At 44.7% G+C, this 19,792-nt stretch overlaps 1 protein-coding gene across 1 annotated transcript in view; it reads left to right on the top strand.

The window, feature by feature from the left end:
- Nucleotides 1-7,267: 7,267 nt before the first annotated feature.
- The window catches only part of LOC137564443 (carbohydrate sulfotransferase 1-like), a 146,983-nt gene continuing 134,458 nt past the window's right edge, over nt 7,268-19,792 (top strand). Inside the window, exon 1 of the mRNA XM_068278326.1 lies at nt 7,268-7,356. The gene's annotated coding sequence lies outside the window, so the exon portion shown is untranslated. The remainder of the gene's footprint in view (nt 7,357-19,792) is intronic.

Genomic DNA, 19,792 nt, shown 5'->3' with positions numbered 1-19,792 from the left:
GATATCCGAATCCGGACGGATATTGGGTTCAAATATCCGAATTTACTCGGATACCAAAAAGTTTGGATTCGGATATTCGATTCGGATCCAGATATCTGGGTATCCGGATCAATTCGGATTTTGAAAAGGGGTATCCGAGCAGCACTAGTGCTGGGCCTGCCCAACCGAAATTTTTGGGTTTGAGAATTAGTGTTTTTAAAAAATATCCTTTTGAAATTCATTTTGACAATTATTTTGTAAATTATCGTTTTAACTTTTTATATCATTTTTAAATTTGTTTTCAAAATGATAATATCGTAAATTGTCATTTTGAAATGTATTATTTTAGAAACCTATATCTTTCTTCATGTTATATGTAGCGGAGAAAAGAGGTTTTAGGGTTAGGCACTACCGGGGGGGGGGGGGGAGGGAGAGTTAGGGTTAGGCACCACCAGGGTGGGTTTATGGGTTAGGTACCACTGGGGGGAGGGGGGTCTTAGGGTTAGGCACCACAGGGGCGATCTAAGGGTTAGGCACCACCAGGGTGGTCTTAGGGATAGGCATCACACAAGGAGGGGTCTTAGGGTTAGGCGTCAGAGGGGGGGGGGGTTCTTTGTGAGAGTCTTAATTGTAAAATATCTGTAATATTTACCAATGTTTTACTATGCTCATTACGACTGTAAATACCGTATTTTTCGGAATATAAGACGCACTTTTTCTCCCCCAAATTTTGGGGAGAAAAGTGGGTGCGTCTTATATTCTAAAGATACCAAAAAATCAATGCAGAGTGATCAGAGAAGCTGAACCGCCGCTATACATTACCTGATCCTGCAGCCGCGATCCTCCCCCCGGCTGTCGGCGATCCTCTTTAGCATCCTCCTTTCATCCTGGGTCCCACAGCGCGATCCTCTTCAGTGGCAGCGGTAGGCAGGGACATCGGCCGCCAACCGCTGTGCAGAGCCGCCGGGCCATCTCCATAAACACTGCCGGGGTCCGCTGGGCCGTCTGCATAATAGCCGCTGGAGTTCGCTGGGTCGCCGCCTCCATACATGCAGTTCTCTGTACTAGCCACGCACGTGCGCCAGGGGTCATGCATGACGTCATCGCCAACCGCTGGGGGGAGGATCGCGGCTGCAGGATCAGGTAATGTATGAAAGTGTATTGTAGTGTAGTGTAGTTAATTGGAGTGTAGTTTAGTGTAGTTAATTGTAGTTTAGTGCAGTGTAGTTTAGTGCAGTGAAGTTTAGTTTAAGTGTAGTGTAGTGTAGTGTATTGCTGTATAGTGTATTGTAGTGTAACTGGTGGGGAAATAGGGCATAGTGTAGTGTAACTGGGCAGTGTAGTGTAGATAGAGTAGCTTAGACATTTTTTGGGGGGGATAAATGTCCATAAGACGCCTCTGCAGTATAGACGCACATAGGTTTAGTTTTTTGTTTTTTTTCCTGATTTTTGCCCTCTAAACCTAGGTGCGTCTTATATGCCGGAGCGTCTTATATCCCGAAAAATACGGTACATTTTCATTTTTAATTGATATATTGTAGACGATATCTTGCCCTTTTTAATACTGTTATTTTAACATAGTTATCATTCTATCTCTGATAAAGATGAAAAATAAAATTTTTTCTTATAGACAATATCTTAAAGGAGAACTGTAGTGAGAGATATATGGAGGCTGCCATATTTATTTTCTTTTAAGCAATACCAGTTACCTGGCAGCCCTGCTGATCCTCTGCCTCTAATACTTTCAGCCATAGGCCCTGAACAAGCATGCAGCAGATCAGGTGTTTCTGACAAATTAGACAGATATGACTAGATTAGCTGCATGCTTGTTCCTGGTGTGATTCAGACACTTCTTCAGCCAAATAGATCAGCAGGGCTGCCAGGCAACTGGTATTGCTTAAAAGGAAATAAATATGGCAGCCTCCATATCCCTCTCACTACAGTTCTCCTTTAAAATTTCAGCTATACCCCGTGCCCTTTTTTCCTAGTGCCTTTATTTGATGTATGCAACTGGGGATGGTCAATGAGATGGTAATAATTCTGAGTTGATGTAAATTTCATGATAAGTTTGTGGAAATGTAGGCAGCTTGGAAATGGACCACTGCACATACATTAAATAAGTGCACAAGGAAAGAAAGGGCGCTGGGTGAAGTCGAAATCTCAAAATATCATTTATAACAATGTTTTTAATAATCATAATAAATAAATAAAAGATAACAGTATTAACCTCCTTAGCGGTAACCCCGAGCTGAGCTCGGGGTAAGCCGCCGCGGAGGATATCTCAGCCCCTGGTGGGGCGATTCCTGCTCTGCAAATTGCTGTACGCGCAGCCAGCACTTTGCTAGCTGCGCGTCCAGCTCGATCGCCGCTGCTCTGCGGCGATTGTCCGCACGCAGCGGCGGAAGAGGCCCCCCCCCCCCCGCCAGAGCCCTGCGCAGCCCGGACCAATCAGTCCCGGGCAGCGCAAAGGGCTGGATCGGATGGGTCTGACGTAATTCCGATCGTCGCCATGGCGACAGGAGAAGCCAAACAGGAGATCGCGTTCTATATGCGATCTCCTGTTTACTTTTGTGGCCGGCGGCGATCGGACTAGAGGGACACATGCGCCCTCTAGTGGTGTTTTATATAGCTACCACTCAGGTAGCTACATGAAACAAAAAAAAAATGTAAAAAAAAGTGCAATGCAGCCTCCTTGGCGGAAAAATTGAACCGCCAAGGAGGTTAAAAAGGTATGGGGTACTGGGGTGAAAAACACTGGTATATATTACCGATATTTTACTCAAACTAAACCTAACCCTACTCTCACACAAACCCTCTCTCTTCCACTGCCTAACCCTAAGACCCCCCCCCCCCCTGGTGGTGCCTAACCCTAAACCACCCTTCCTGACACCCTAAGACCCCCCTTCCTGATGCCTAAACCTAAAACCCCTTTCCTGACACATAACCCTAAAACCTCCTTCCTGACACCTAATCCTAAATCCACATTCCTGATGCCTAACCCTAAAACCCCCTTCCTGATGCCTAACCCTAAGACCCCCCTTCCTGACGCCTAAACCTAAAATCCCCTTCCTGACACCTAACCCTAAACCCCCCTTCCTGACGCCTAAACCTAAAACCCCACTTCCTGACACCTAACCCTAAACCCCCCCTTCCTGATGCCTAACCCTAAACCCCCCTTCCTGACGCCTAACCCTAAACCTCCCCTTCCTGATGCCTAACCCTAAAACTCCCCTTCCTGACACCTAATCCTAACCCCTCCCCCCTTCCTGATGCCTAACCCTAAAACCCCCCTTCCTGACATCTAACCCTAAAACCCCCTTCCTAAAACCTAACCCTAAAACTCCCATTCCTGACACCTAATCCTAAGACCCCCTTTCCTGATGCCTAACCCTAAAACTCCCATTCCTGACACCTAACCCTAAGACCCCCTTCCTGACATCTAACCCTAAAACCCCCCTTCCTGACACCTAACCCTAAGACCCCCCTTCTTGACGCCTAACCCTAAACCCACATTCCTGACGCCTAACCCTAAACCCACATTCCTGACACCTAACCCTAAGACCCCCTTCCTGACATCTAACCCTAAAACTCCCATTCCTGACACCTAACCCTAAGACCCCCTTCCTGACATCTAACCCTAAAACTCCCATTCCTGACACCTAACCCTAAGACCCCCCTTCTTGACGCCTAACCCTAAACCCACATTCCTGACGCCTAACCCTAAACCCACATTCCTGACACCTAACCCTAAGACCCCCTTCCTGACATCTAACCCTAAAACTCCCATTCCTGACACCTAACCCTAAGACCCCCTTCCTGACATCTAACCCTAAAACTCCCATTCCTGACACCTAACCCTAAGACCCCCCTTCTTGACGCCTAACCCTAAACCCACATTCCTGACGCCTAACCCTAAACCCACATTCCTGACACCTAGCCCTAAAACCCCCTTCCTGACGCCTAAACCTAAAACCCCCTTCCTGACGCTAAAACCCCCCTTCCTAACCCTGACCCTAAAACCGCCCTTCCTGACACCTAACCCTAAACCCACATTCCTGTCACCTAAACCTAAAACCCCCTTCCTCCACCGCAAATAACGTAATTTAAAAAAACGGTACATTTCTAAGACAATACATTTCAAAACGATTATTTATAAAACAATGATACCCAAATGAATTTCAAAATGATTATTTTCAAACCAATAATTCTCAAAACAAAAAATTTCGGTTACACGGGTCTTGCGCTCACTATTTATTTGGCGCCCTACAGCCTATATTTTGCATTACCGCCTATGGGGCACCCAAATAGTCCATTTGCAGCAGGGGCCCAAATTTCCTGCTTCCAACCAGTGCAGAGACAGAGGGGAGAATTTAGTGTTCAAAGCCCCAGTGGAGGAAGGAGGAGGGGGGGGGGTAGGGAAAGCGTTTTGTGATTCAATTCCGATTGATTGCGGATTGCAAAACGCTAGGTACAGTGAAACTGGAAACCACAGTGAATGTTTCCATTAGTGTGATCCATTTTCAAACGCAATTTTCTCACGGGTGCAATCGTTGTCCTATTGCATTTTCTTTCGATTGATTGCACAGGAAAATCACATAACGATTTTTTCGCGATTCGGCAATTCAAAATATTTTCCCGCTCATTTTTTTCTCCCGCTACAAACGCACCACAATAGCACTGTACACTTGCCGGCAGAATTGCACCGGAATCGCGGTAGTACAAAATACAAAGAAATGCGCAAATGTGCTGCAGGAGATGTCAGTGCTATATAAATACATAATAATAATATGGTAGGACATTAGACTATGACTATGGTAGGATTAGATTGTACTCTGCAATGTGCTGCAGGAGATGTCAGTGCTATATAAATACATGACAATAATATGGTAGGACATTAGTCTATAACTATGATAGGATTAGATTGTGAGCTCCTCTGAGGACAGTCAGTGACATGACTATGTACTCTGTAAAGTGCTGCAGAAGATGTCAGTGCTATATAAATACATAATAATAACATGGTAAGACAGAGTATGACTATGGCAGGATTAGATTGTGAGCTCCTCTGAGGACAGTCAGTGGCATGGCTATGTACTCTGTAAAGTGCTGCAGAAGATGTCAGTGCTATATAAATACATAACAATAATATGGTAGGACATTAGACTATGACTATGGTAGGATTAGATTGTGAGCTCCTCTGAGGACGGTCAGTGACATGGCTATGTACTCTGTAAAGTGCTGCAGAAGATGTCAGTGCTATATAAATACATAACAATAATATGGTAGGACATTAGACTATGACTATGGTAGGATTAGATTGTGAGCTCCTCTGAGGACAGTCAGTGACATGACTATGTACTCTGTAATTTGCTGCAGAAGATGTCAGTGCTATATAAATACATAACAATAATATGGAAGGACATTAGACTATGACTATGGTAGGATTAGAGTGTGAGCTCCTCTGAGGACAGTCAGTGACATGACTATGTACTCTGTAATGCACTGCAGAAGATGTCAGTGCTATATAAATACACAATAATATGGTAGGACATTAGACTATGACTATGGTAGGATTAGATTGTGAGCTCCTGAGGAGTTAGTGCCATGACTATGTACTCTGTACAGTGCTGCAGAAGATGTCAGTGCTATATGAATACATAATAATAATATGGTAGAAAATTAGACTATGACTATGGTAGGATTAGATTGTGAGCTCCCCTGAGGACAGTCAGTGACATGACTATGTACTCTGTAATGTACTGCAGAAGATGGCAGTGCTATATAAATACATAACAATAATATGGAAGGACATTAGACTATGACTATGGTAGGATTAGAGTGTGAGCTCCTCTGAGGACAGTCAGTGACATGACTATGTACTCTGTAAAGTGCAGCAGAAGATGTCAGTGCTATATAAATACATAATATTAATATGGTAGGACATTAGACTATGACTATGGTAGGATTAGCTTGTGAGCTCCTCTGGGGACAGTCAGTGACATGACTATGTACTCTGTAATGTGCTGCAGGAGATGTCAGTGCTATATAAATACATAATAATAATATGGTAGGACATTAGACTATGACTATGGTAGGATTAGATCGTGAGCTCCTCCGAGGACAGTCAGTGACAGGACTATGTACTCTGTAATGTGCTGCAGGAGATGTCAGTGCTATATAAATACATAATAATAATATGGTAGGACATTAGACTATGACTATGGTAGGATTAGATCGTGAGCTCCTCCGAGGACAGTCAGTGACAAGACTATGTACTCTGTAATGTGCTGCAGGAGATGTCAGTGCTATATAAATACATAATAATAATATGGTAGGACATTAGACTATGACTATGGTAGGATTAGATTGTGAGCTCCTCTGCGGACAGTCAGTGACATGACTATGTACTCTGTAATGTGCTGCAGGAGATGTCAGTGCTATATAAATACATAATAATAATATAGTAGGACATTAGACTATGACTATGGTAGGATTAGATTGTGAGCTCCTCTGAGGACAGTCAGTGACATGACTATGTACTCTGTAAAGTGCTGCAGAAGATGTCACTGCTATATAAATACATAATAACAATATGGTAGGACATTACAATATAACTATGGTAGGGATTAGATTGTGAGCTCCTCTGATGATGGCACTAAAGACTAAATAACATGTATTTATACACACACTAAATAAAACTATTACAAAGGGGTTAACAGCCCCCAAAATGGGGATGGCTAGGGCAGGATTACGTGGAGGCGTTCCGAACATTCTATCATTTAGAAAATGCACTGCAGGAAAAAAAAGGAAAAATTAAAAAGCATAAAAATCCCATTAATCCGAACCGCTCTCCTTTCTAATTATCCGCGGAGACATGATGGCCACCTCATATTGTTTATTAAAGTGTAATCTCCCATCAGTGGAGCGCGCATCCCGCCGCCGACCGCCCTGCATTATTCATCGCTCCGCATCTCCCGTGACAGATGATTTTAATCTTTTGAAGTCCACGGAATTCCACATTCATAGGAAGCTGCATCCAGTTCATTAGCAGCCCGCCCCCCTCTCTCTCTCCGCACAGTGCCGCCACCGCCTGGTCCCCAGGCTGGGAGATGCTCCTGATCCTTCGCAGCGAGCGCAGCCCAGACCGCCGATCAGCCGGTGCTCCCCTCCTGCTCCTTTCTCTATTCTCTCTCTCTGTGTCTTTTTATGAGATGAAGTGTGACAATCTGCTATTGGCTGGCCGTCACAGCTTCCTGGAACTCAGCACTATTTAAATCCCAGTCACTCCACACACACTCTCACACACAGAGAGGATGCATCAGAGCAGCCAGGAGGACACCTGCAAGAGGATCGCAGGGATTTCCAAATGCTGACTGTAAGGTAAGCCCAGCAGCTCGACTCCCGTAGGAGGCCACACACAATGCAATAAAATGATCCGACTTTACAGCAATTAGATAAAAATTATCGGTTGTATAGAAAAATCAAGGTGTTTTTTCTTAATGGAATTTCTTTCTTTTTTTTTTTTCTTTTTTTATAAAACTCGATCAAGAGTTAAGGTTTCCACACACAATGCAATAAAATGATCTGATTTAACAGCAATTGGATAGAAATGGTCAGTTGTACAGAAAAATCAAGGTTTTTTTTTTTTTTTTTTATTTATTCAAGTGAATAATTTTTTAACTTTTTTATTACTCAAGTAAAAATTCCGAATGTTTTGTTTTTTTTGATCGGGAGTGGCAAATATTTCAGATCAATGTTTTTTGGGTTTTTTTTTTTTCAATATTGTACGGTGTGTGTGGTAGATTGACAATTTTGTAATGTAGAGACACAAGCAATTTTTTCAGTTTTCAGTCTTTTTTTTTTTCATAATTGGAAAAAATTGAACACGCATGTGTGGTACATTGGTCAGAGTTATCAAATGTTACAATCAATCAGAAAAAAATGATGGTAAAGAATTGAATGGTGTGTGGCCACCTTGATGGAGATTTCTGTACAATTTCTGTACAATTTTGACAAACTAAAATGATCCAATTTTTACGGCCATTTGATAAAAATGAAAGAAATATCGATAGCCTTTTTTTTCTCATGCGCTCGAGAAATCAGATTGAATTTCCTGGGTTTTTTCAATGAAAGTTGATCGAGAGAAGGCGGATTTTTCAAATCAATCTTTATGGGAATTGAAAAATTGAATGGTGTAGGGTAGATTAAAGACCTGAGCGATTTCTTTCTTTTTTTTTTTTAAGTCTTCAATCAAAATTGGGGAGTGTGTGTGGCACACTGATCACATTTTTCAAATGCTGCAATCAATTAATTAAAAAAAATTGATTGTACTTCTTGAATTGAAAATAAATATAATAATTAAATGGTGTGTGGCCACTTTAAAGGATACCCAAAGTGACATGTGACATGATGAGATAGACATGGGTATGTACAGTGCCTAGCACACAAATAACTAGGCTGTGTTCCTTTTTTTCTCTCTCTGCCTGAAAGAGTTAAACATCAGGTATGTAAGTGGCTGACTCAGTCCTGACTCAGACAGGAAGTGACTACAGTGCGACCCTCACTGATAAGAAATTCCAACTATAAAACACTTTCCTAGCAGAAAATGGCTTCTGAGAGCAGGAAAGGGATAAAAAGGGTCAATAGTTCATAGATTTTAGCTCTGGCTTACTTCAATGAATGTGTCATTGAGCAAATACAATAAAACAGTTAAAACTTAAAAAGTGGATTTAAACATAAAATGAAACTGTGGAATATCTTAAAAAGTGATTTTTTTTAGGTGAAGGAAGATAGCTACAATCGTTTATTTCATTCGTTTATTTTCGCTTCGGTTGTCCTTTAAGTTAGGTGGTCGATTTCTTCTTATTATTTTTTTTCATAATTGGGAAAAGATTGAACACAGGTGTGTGTGATACATTGGTCAGATCGATGTTTTAAATGTTATAGACAGAAAAGTTGATTGTAAGTCTCAAATAGAAAAGAGATGCAGTAGAATCTCGTTATAGTAAACTCGGTCCCCAGTTTCAAATTGTATCGTGTGTGGCCACCTTATATACTATAGCTGCCATACACTATCCAAACTTTGTTGTTCATTCTAATCGGATGTATGTATGTATGTATGTATGTGCCGCGATCACTCGAAAACGGCTTGACCGATTTGAACGAAACTTGGTATACAGATCCCTTACTACCTGGGATGATATGTTCTGGGGGTCTCGCGGCCCCCCTGCACACCTGGGCGGAGCTACAAACAGCAAATTAGATTTCACCCATTTAAGTCAATGGAAAAAATGTAAAAGGCTGCCATTCTCACAGTAATCAAGCCAGAGTCCCCACACTTGGCACAGGTGGTCACTTAGTGACCGAGGTTACAAATCCAGGAAAAGTGGGCGGAGCATAACACAGCCAATCAAATTTCAGCCGTTCATTTTAACTGGGAAAATGTAAACTGCAGCCATTCTTAGACTGTTAATCGCTGGGTTCTCAAACTTGCCACACTTGGTCACTGGGTGAATGTGATTACGATTCAAGAAAATGGGTGGAGCTTACAACAGCCAATCAAAATTCACTTATTGATTTTCAAGGGGAATATTTAAACTGCTGCCATTCTTACACTATTAATGGCAGAGGCTTCAAACTTGCTACAGTCGTCATTGGGTGACTGGGGTCCAAATTCACTAAAGGGGTGGGGCCACATACAGCCAATCAGATTTCCTTGGTGGATAAACTGCTTCCAATCACACATTTTTGATGCCAGGAACCTGAAAGCTCACAAATGTGGTCATTGAGTGACTGTGTCAAGGTCACAAAAAGTAGGCGGAGCCAAAACCACTTTTACTGGGAAAATATAAACTGCAGCCATTCTTACATCGTTAATGGCAGAGTTCTCAAACTTTGCACAGTTGGTCATTGGGTAACTTAGATTAAGATTTTGGAAGGTGGGTGGAGCCTACAACAGCCAATAAAAATTCACCTTTCAATTTTCAAAGGGAATGTTTAAGCTGCTACCATTCTCTTAGGGCCTGTACACACTGCTGCTCTTGCGCTGCGCTTTTCAAATCGCATTCGCTTTTTAATCGCAAGGTCTTTTGAAAAATAATGAAAATCGTGGAGACCTGTACACACTGGTGCGATGCGCTTTTCCTATTCTCATAAAGGCTTGCGATTTAAAAATCGCATGCGATTTTAAAAGCGCAGCAGTGTGTACAGGCCCTTATACTGTTAAAGGCAGATGCATCAAACCTGGTACAGTCAGTCACTGGGTGACTAGGGCCCAAACTCAGAAAGGTGGCGGAGTCACAAACAGCCAATAAGATTAGTTTATTTTTCAATGGGAATATACAAAGTATTGATACCAAGGACCCTAAAGCTGATAAACTTGATAATTTAATGACTGTATGTCAAGGTTAGAAAAAGTGGGCGGTGCCAACAACTAAATTTTTAACATGGCAGGGTTCCCAAACTTTACACAATTGGCCACTGGGAGACTAGGATGAATATTCAGAAATGTGGGTGGAGCCTAAAACAGCCAATCAAAATTTACCTATTGATTTTCAAGGGGACTATTCACATTGCTACCATTCTTACACTGTTGATGGCAGAGGCCTCAAACCTGATACAGTCAGTCATTGGGTGACTGGGGTCCAAATTCACTAAAGGGGTAGAGCCACAAACAGCCAATCAGATTTGTTAGATTGATTTCAGCCATTCTGTTATTGGCAGGGTTCTCAAACGTGACACAGTTGGCCACTGGGTGACGGGGACTAATATTCAGGAAAGTGGGTGGAGCCTACAGCAGCCAATCAAAATTCACCTTTTGATTTTCAAGGGGAATATTGCAACTGCAGCCATTTTTACACAGTTAATGGCAGAGGCCTCAAACCTGCTACAGTCGGTCGTTAAGTGTCTGGGGTTCAAATTCAGTAAAGGGGCGGAGCCAAAAACTGCCAGATTTCTTTGCTGGATAAACTGCTTCCATTACCACAATTTTGATGCCATGAACCCAAAAGCTCACAAACTTGGTCATTGTGTAGTGACTGTGTGTCCAGGTTACAAAAAGTGGGTGGAGTTAAAACTGATTTTTCTGGGAAATTGTAAACTGCAGCCCTTCTTCACTGTTAATGGAAGGGTTCTCAAACTTAGCATAGCTGCTTACTGGGTGACTGGGATTAATGTTCAGAAAAGTGGGTGGAACCTAAAAATGCCGATCAAAAATCACATGTCGCTTTTCAAGGAGAATATTACAATTGTTGCCATTCTTGCACTGTTAATGGCACAAGCCTCAGACCTGGTACAGTTGGTCATTGGGTCACTGGGGATCAAATTCAGAAAAGGGGACAGAGCCACAAACAGTAAATCAGATTTGTTTCATTTCATGGGAAAATACAAATTATTGATGCCAAGGACCCCAAAGCTCACAAACTTGGTCATGGAGTGACTGTGTGTCCAGGTTACAAAAAGTAGGCGGAGCCAAAAACAAATTTCACTGGGAAAGTGTAAACTGCAGCCCTTCTTACACTGTTAATGGCAGGGTTCCCAAATTTTGCCCAGATGGTCACTGAGTGACTGAGATTAATATTCAGGGAAGTGGGTGGAGCCTATAATAGCCAATCAAAATTCACCTGTTGATTTTCAAGTGGATAATTTCAATTGCTGCCATTTTTCCACTGTTAATAGCAGATGCCTCAAACCTGCTACAGTTGGTCATTGGGTGACTGGGGTTCAAATGCTGGAGAGGGGGTGAAGCCACAAACAGCCAATCTGATTTGTTTAATTTCTATTGGAATATACAAATTATTGATGCCAAGGACCCCAAAGCTCACAAACTTGGTAATTGAGTGTTTGTCCGTTAGGGTTAGAAAGTGGGCGGAGCTAACACCAGCCAAATACATACACAGCAATGCCGGGTCATCAATGGGTGGAGACAAATAGAAATTTCACTGGGAAAATGTAAACTGCAGCCATTCTTACACTGTTAATGGCAGGGTTTTTAAACTTTGCACAGTTGGTCACTGGGTGACTGGAATTAATATTCAGAAAAGTGGGTGGAGCCTACAAAAGTGTATCAAACTTCACCTATTGCTTTTCAATGGGAATATTTAATTGCTGCCATTCTTGCACTGTTAATGGCACAAGCCTCAAACCTGGTACAGTTGATCATTGGGTGACTGGGGTTCAAATTCAGAAAAGGGTGTGTAGCCACAAACAGCCAATCAGATTTTTTCATTTCAATGCAAATTTTTGATACCAAAGACCGCAAAGCTCACAAACTTGGTCAGTGAGTAATTGTGTGTTAGGGCTAGAAAAATTATGCAGAGTCAACACCAGCCAAATACATACCCGGGCAACGCCGGGCAATCAGCTAGTATACTATAAATCTTCTCAAAACAAGCTTTACAAAGTATTTTCGATCTGTTAAGGTGGCCATACATCTAGCAATTTGGCTGTACGATCAGCAGGCCTGGATTTACCTCAGAGGAGCCTATAGGCACATTAGATTTTGCCCTCTAGGAATCTACAAACTCCCGCCGAACTGCACTGCAAGTGTGCTGGCTGTCCCAGCTGTCACTTCTCCCTTACTTCTCTTGCCTGTCATAGGTAGCTACAGGTGCCCCTTAGTATTGGGTAGCCAGACTTACCTTTAACATTAAAGTGAACCTTCGGACTAAAAATCTACTCAGCAGCACTGAGTAGATTTTTAGTCCGAAGGTTCACTTTAATGTTAAAGGTAAGTCTGGCTACCCAATACTAAGGGGCACCTGTAGCTACCTATGACAGGCAAGAGAAGTAAGGGAAGTTTGTGCGCTGGCCGAGTCCAGTGGCCCTCACCTCTGTTGTTATGAAAACCTTTGAGAAAGTGATCCTATCCCTTCTCAAGAACTCCACACTGCACTGTTTGGATCCGTTTCAATTTGCGTACAGAACAAACAGGTCCACTGATGATGCTATCAACATATGCCTGGAGTACATCACCGGTCACCTGGACAGCCCGGACTCCTATGCCAGGATGCTCCTTCTGGACTTTAGTTCGGCTTTCAACACCATCTGCCCACGTATACTGCACGACATCCTAGTGGATCTCGGTACCCACCCTGCCCTTCGCTGCTGGATCACGGACTTCCTTACAGACAGGTCCCAAGTTGTTAAGCTGGGAGACATCTCGTACAGACCAAGAATTACCAACACTGGTGCCCCTCAGGGATGTGTCCTGTCACCTTTTCTGTTCTCGCTCTATACTAACCAATGTACCTCCAAGGTCAACTCTGTCAAGGTCATCAAATTTGCAGACGATACCACCATTGTTGGCCTCATTAGTAAGAGCAACGAACAGGCTTACCGAGATGAGGTGGATAGAATCTGCCACTGGTGCAGGGGGAACAAGCTGGTGCTCAACACCACCAAAACGGTGGAGATGGTGATAGACTTCAGAAGGCGGAGCACCACCCCCCGCCCGATTCTTATTGATGGGGCGGAAGTTGAAATTGTCCCCAGTGTCCGACTCCTGGGCACTACCATATCTGATGACCTGAGCTGGAAAGTGAACACCTCCGCAACCCAAAATAAGGCCCAGCAGAGACTCTTCTTCCTGCGTCAACTAAAGAAGTTCGGCATGGCCCAAGAACTTCTTAAATCCTTCTACTCCGCCACCATAGAGTCTGTCCTGTGCTCCTCTATACTCGTATGGTATGCTGGCGCCTCCACCAGCGACAGATACAAAATTCAGAGGGTCATCAGATCAGCGGAGAGAATAATTGGAAAACCCCTCCCCCCTCTGGAGCTCATCCACAACTCTAGGATGTGCTCTAGGGCAACAAAGATTGCTAATGACCCATCTCACCCGGGTCATCGCTTCCTCCAACGGCTCCCATCGGGACGGAGGCTACGTGCCATCCCTACCAAGACGTCAAGGCACAGAGACACCTTCTTCCCCACAGCGGTGAGACTCTTGAACTCCCTATAAATGCCCTGCGCTCCCCTGACACTTGCAGGAAGCACCTACTTAGCTGCCCACTACCCATAGTACATGAGTGTTTTCTTTTTCTGCGTTCAGACTGTGTTATCTTGTTTTTGCTGCTTGATATGCTACTGTCTCAAGGTTTTTCTTACTCTGTCACGTCTCTGATGTAACTTATTGCCTGCGCACTGTGTTACGTTTGTCTCGTTGTAACTTCTTATTTATTTTGTGAGCTGCCCTGTGATGCTAAAACCAATTCCGGGCATGACCCAGTCATGCTTGGCGAAATAAACTGATTCTGATTCTGATTCTGAAAAGGCTTGGTGTTTCTTTAAGTTTCACAGCATCAGAACTTTGTTTTTCTTACCCAAGCCTCATTTTTAGCTGTACAAAAGCTAAGCTCCGCCCCATCAAAGAAAACTGCCCAAGCTTTTTCCCCCTGATGCTGTGCAAAGCATGATGGGATTTCCTATGTTGTTGTTCACGTTGCCTAGCAACTGGGAGGGGTAATCAGCACACAGGACAGTTGGAACTGTGTCTCATACTCCGTCACCTCCTTTCAACCAAAAAGTTGGCTGCCATCATGAAATCAAACATTTGCCTGTTCTTTTAAAACAGGGTGGGTCAGAGATTATATTACCTATCTATTTTAATTAGCATAACTAATGTAACTTAATGACAGTATGTTTGTTTAGGCTGAAGTTCGTCTTTAAAGAGACTCTGAAGCGAGAATAAATCTCACTTCAGAGCTCATAGTTAGCAGGGGCATGTGTGCCCCTGCTAAAACGCCGCTATCCCGCGGCTAAACGGGGGTCCCTTCACCCCCAAACCCACCCCCGCAAGACTTGGTCGCAAGTTGGTCGTAGAATTTTCTCTTCCTGGAGGCAGGGCTAACGGCTGCAGCCCTGCCTCTAGTTGCGTCTATCAGACGCGCATCACCGCCTCTCCCCCGCACCTCTCAGTGAAGGAAGACTGAGAGGGGCGGGGGAGAGGTGGAGATACGGGTCTGACAGACGCGCGTGGGGCAGGGCTGCGGCGGTTAGCCCTGCCCCAACCAGGAAGCGCTCCCCCGCTGCACCGAGGGAATTTGGGGGTGAAGGGACCCCCGTTAAGCCGCGGGATAGCGGCGGTTTAGCAGGGGCACACATGCCCCTGCTATCTATGAGGTCTGAAGCGAGATTTATTCTCACTTCAGACTCTCTTTAAAGGGAAGGTTCAGGGTGGCTCTTAAAAAAATAAAAATGCCCATCCACTTACCTGGGGCTTCCTCCAGCCGTGGGCAGCCAGGACGTGCCATCGGCGCCGCTCCGCAGGCTCCCGGTCCCCTCCGGTGGCCGACCCGACCTGGCCAGGCCGGCTGCCAGGTCGGGCTCTTCTGCTTTTCAAAATGCGCCTCACGGGGGCGCGCTGACGTCATCGGACGTCCTCCGGGTTGTACTGCGCAGGCGCAGTACTTCTGCGCCTGCGCAGTACAGCCCGAAGGACGTCCGATGACGTCAGCGCGCCCCCGTGAGGCGCATTTTGAAAAGCAGAAGAGCCCGACCTGGCAGCCGGCCTGGCCAGGTCGGGTCGGCCACCGGAGGGGACCGGGAGCCTGCGGAGCGGCGCCGAGGGCACGTCCTGGCTGCCTACGGCTGGAGGAAGCCCCAGGTAAGTGGATGGGCATTTTTATTTTTTTAAGAGCCACCCTGAACCTTCCCTTTAAGTAGCTAGAGTTGCCCCCAAGTATTACGTAGCTAAAGAAACCTCAATATTACATAGCTAGAGGTGTCCCCAAGTATCTGGTAGCTAGAGGTGTCCCCTGACTGAAGGGAGATCTTGTCAGTGGATTGCCGAGAACAGGGTTAGTAACCTCTCATTTACTATCTCATCAGGACTCTGCATAGGGAATGAGGGAGGCACTCGAGCAGGGCAGTGGGCCACCGTTCCATCATCAGGCGCCTGTAGGCAAGTGCCTACAGTGCCTTATGGTAAATCCGGCCCTGACAATCAACCATTTGAGTCAATCATTTTATCGAATCTAGAGAGAATCAAGTGTGTTTCAGTATGCCCAATCAGGGAAAAGTGGCTGATATCATGTCAAATCGGCCACACTAGTCGATTGAGCAGGATGCAAGATATCGGTCAATCGCACAAGAATTGGATACTGTTTACATGTCATTCGATCGACTTTGAGCATGGAGGCATTGGATATCGCTTGTAGTGTATGGGCTATTAGTTGATTGACTTTTGATCATCCACACTGAAGTTGATCGCCAAATAAAGTCGATCACTTTGTCGATTGAATCAGAATCGCTATATGTTGGGCTACCTTTAGCCCTTACACTTCATAGATTTGGTAAATCTATTTAATCAAGATTGTATGGTGTATAGTCACTTGTGAGCTATTATTTCTGCTTAAGGTAGTTTTTGTGATGTGATTTTTATGTTGTAATACTTGTTCCAACATAATTTGAAACGCCAGGACTCTTGTCATCTGTTGTTCGCCACATTCTGTTCTCAGCCCGATTGCCTATAAAGTCTTATAAGAGGATAGAAGTCAGAAGAAGAATTGAAATGGAAAGATTACGCTTTTAATGTGTTGGGTTAGCCAATAAATGGTATTGTCCTGATTCTAAACTCTTTGCTTTAACTGATGCCCAATAGAGAAAAATACTGCACTATGACCAAGTCTTATACAAACCTATCTAGTAGGTCTTTACTCTGCTGGGGTATAGCAGCCAGTACAAATGAATCAGGGTAGGGGTTCTTTACAGTAAGAGCAGCTTGCTGTAAAGATGAACGCAGGGAGTTGTAAGCAGAATTGACCCCTCCCCCTCAAGTATAGGTAGCTAAAGGAGAACTGTAGTGAGAGGTATGTGGAGGCTGCCATATTGATTTCATTTTAAGCAATGCCAGTTGTCTGGCTGTCCTGCTGATCCTCTGCCTCCAATACTTTTAGCCATAGCCCCTGAACAAGCATGCAGCAGATCAGGTGTTTCTGACATTTTTGTTAGATCTGACAAGATTAGCTGCATGCTTGTTTCTGGTGTGATTCACACTACTGCAGGCAGATAGCTCAGCAGGGCTGCCAGGTAACTGGTATTGCTAAAAAGGAAATCAATATGGCAGCCTCCATATCACTCTCACTACATTTCTGCTTTAATCCCTCCCTTTCCCACCCCCTTCTTTCAGTATAGGTAGCCAGCTCGCCTCCACATCGCTGCAGCCATCACTGTCATCTCTCCGCTCATCTCCAGTGCAGAAGCTTCCTCTTCCCCTCCGTCTCCATCAGCCTCTGCTGTACATCTGTCCCTCCAACCAGCATCTCTCACTTGTGACTCGCCAGCATGTTACCAGCGAGTCAGACGGGAAGAGGAAGCTTCTATGTTGGCGATGAGCGGAGATGTGAGCGACTGGTGGCTGCTATTCCACATCCTCCGCTTGTAACTCTGCAATGCTGTCCAAGTCTATAGCCGCCGGCCACAACGCCAAGGTGCAGAGAGAGCAGGGTGGTCGCTGCGCAGGCGGCTAGCAGTAGAATGCCACGGTCAGGCGCTCGCCTGATGTCCTTGCACTACAGCATTTGCAAGCTTGCAAATGCTGCACCAGTTTAGCCTGCTGCTTTGGTGCCCTTGGTTCTGTGGTGCCTTAGGCCATGGCCTAAGTGGCCTTGGCCTAAATCCGGCCCTGTCGACAGGACCTTCCTCTTCTTCGCGGCTGTGCTCCAGTCTGTGCACAAGCACTGTACACTGCGCAGGCTCACTGGCAGACCGCAACACTGCAGTAGAGAAAGCCCTGCTGAAGCGGCAGCGTGGTAGTACTGTGCAGGGGCGGACCGTCATTGTGCCTGCTCCGTGCTCGTACACTGACATGAGAGTGGCCAGCGCTGGAACAGTAATCTCGAGGGAGTTGGTGAAGCCCTGGATTTTCCATAGGTTTCTGTCTGCTGAGGTGTGCATTTTTTTTTCTAAATTTGACTTCAGATAACCTTTAAATGGAACCAGAGGTGAGGATAGATGTTTCCTTTTAAACAATACCAGTTGCCTGGCAGTCCTGCTGATCTCTTTGGCTGCAGTAGTGGCTGAATCACACACCTGAAACAAGCATGCAGCTAATCCAGTCTGACTTCAGTCAGAGCACCTGATCTGCATGCTTGTTCAGGGGCTGCGGCTAAAAGTATTAGAGACACAGGATCAGCAGGAGAGTCAGGCAACTGGTATTATTTTAAAAGGAAAAATCCACATCCTTCTCAGTTTAGGTTCCCTTTAAACAATACCAGTTGCCTGGCAGTCCTCCTAAACCTGTCTTTCTAATCCTTTTAGCCATAGACCCTGAACAACCATGCAGTAGATCAGGTACTCTGACTCAGCTGACTCAGGTTTTACTGGATTAGCCATATGCTTGTTCCAGGGTTTTGACTCAGACACTACTTATGCCAGAAGATCAGCAGGCTGCCAGGCAACTGGCATTGTTTACAAGGAAATAAATATGGCAGCCTCCTTACCCCTCTCACCTCGGGTTCCCTTAAAAGAGGAACTTAAACCCAGGATTGCACTTCATCCCAATCAGTAGCTGATACCCCCTTTCCCATGAGAGATCTTTTCCTTTTCACAAACAGACCATCAGGGGGCTCTGTATGGCTGATATTGTGGTGAAACCCCTCCCACAGTGTGATGTCATTGCCATGCTCCTGACAGTTTCCTGTCTATGAACCTCATTGTATTGTGGGAAATAACAGCTTTTTCTGACTGCCAAGCAAGCAGAATCTCTCAGTAACAAACATTCCCTACAGGTCACCTGGCAGAACTAAAGATGTCACCACCAGTGATAAATTTAAGAATGTAAATCGGGGAGAGAAACCATTTTACAATGGCCAAACACTGACTAAAATATTTTATAAATCGATACAGTATTGTAAAAAATAAGCCGTTGTATTCATTGTGTTGTTTTCACTAGAGTTCTTCTTTAAAGCAAAATGGTGCAAAATGAGATAAATTCTTTTCAAAACGTTCCTTTTTGTGAATTAAACTCATAGCCGCTGATATTGTCATTGATTTTAATAATCATGCATAAAAAACTGGGCTTGCCTGTACTTTTATTATTGTCAATTATTTTTACGATAGCAGACAATTCTATTACCTCGATTGCACATTATAAAAAACAGTGTTTTATTGCTTTGCTTTATTGCTTTATGCATTTATTATTGTCGTTATTTTTGCTGTGCGATTACCATGGTGACAGTTTGCAGTCGCAAAAGTGTCAGCCTTGATGCAGAAGTTGGGGATTACCTCAAGGCTCCGATCCAGCAGGGGGCGTTGTAGGGTGACAGTTCTCATAGGAAATTAGCCTGGAGATCCGGCGCGTGCATTCAGTGCTGCTCAAATCCGGAACCGGGAGACATCCAGATACTTCTATCCGGATATCTCCCAGTAAACCTGTGCGGGGGCAGTGGGGTCAATCTTACCTGTCTGACGTCTTCTTCGGTCCGTCCCTCGGCGCCTGCCACACTGTGGTCCAAGCGGCGGTCACGTGATTACAAACACTTCCTCCTTCCGGGTTGAAGGAGGAAGTGTTTGTAATCACGTAACGTGCGTGGAGCGCATCGTGGGAGGCGCCGAGGGACGGACGAGGAAGACGTCAGACAGGTAAGATTGACCCCACTGCCCCCGCACAGGTTTACTGGGAGATATTCGGATAGAACTATCCAAATGTCTCCCGGTTTCGGATTTGAGCAGCACTGCGTGCCTTCATGCAAGTGTCAGTCATTGTGGATTTGAAAGGATGGCCACGCAGCCACGAAGTCCCCAATGCCACGGTGTCACAGAGGTGTGACAAGAGAGCGGGACACCGTTTGCTAAAGCGGACCTGAACTCAGAACTT

The sequence above is a fragment of the Hyperolius riggenbachi genome, chromosome 3 (genome assembly GCF_040937935.1).
Source record: "Hyperolius riggenbachi isolate aHypRig1 chromosome 3, aHypRig1.pri, whole genome shotgun sequence".
Lineage (NCBI taxonomy): Eukaryota > Metazoa > Chordata > Amphibia > Anura > Hyperoliidae > Hyperolius > Hyperolius riggenbachi.
The sequence above is the reverse complement of the archived record's forward strand: the minus strand, read 5'-3'. Positions and strand labels throughout refer to the sequence as shown.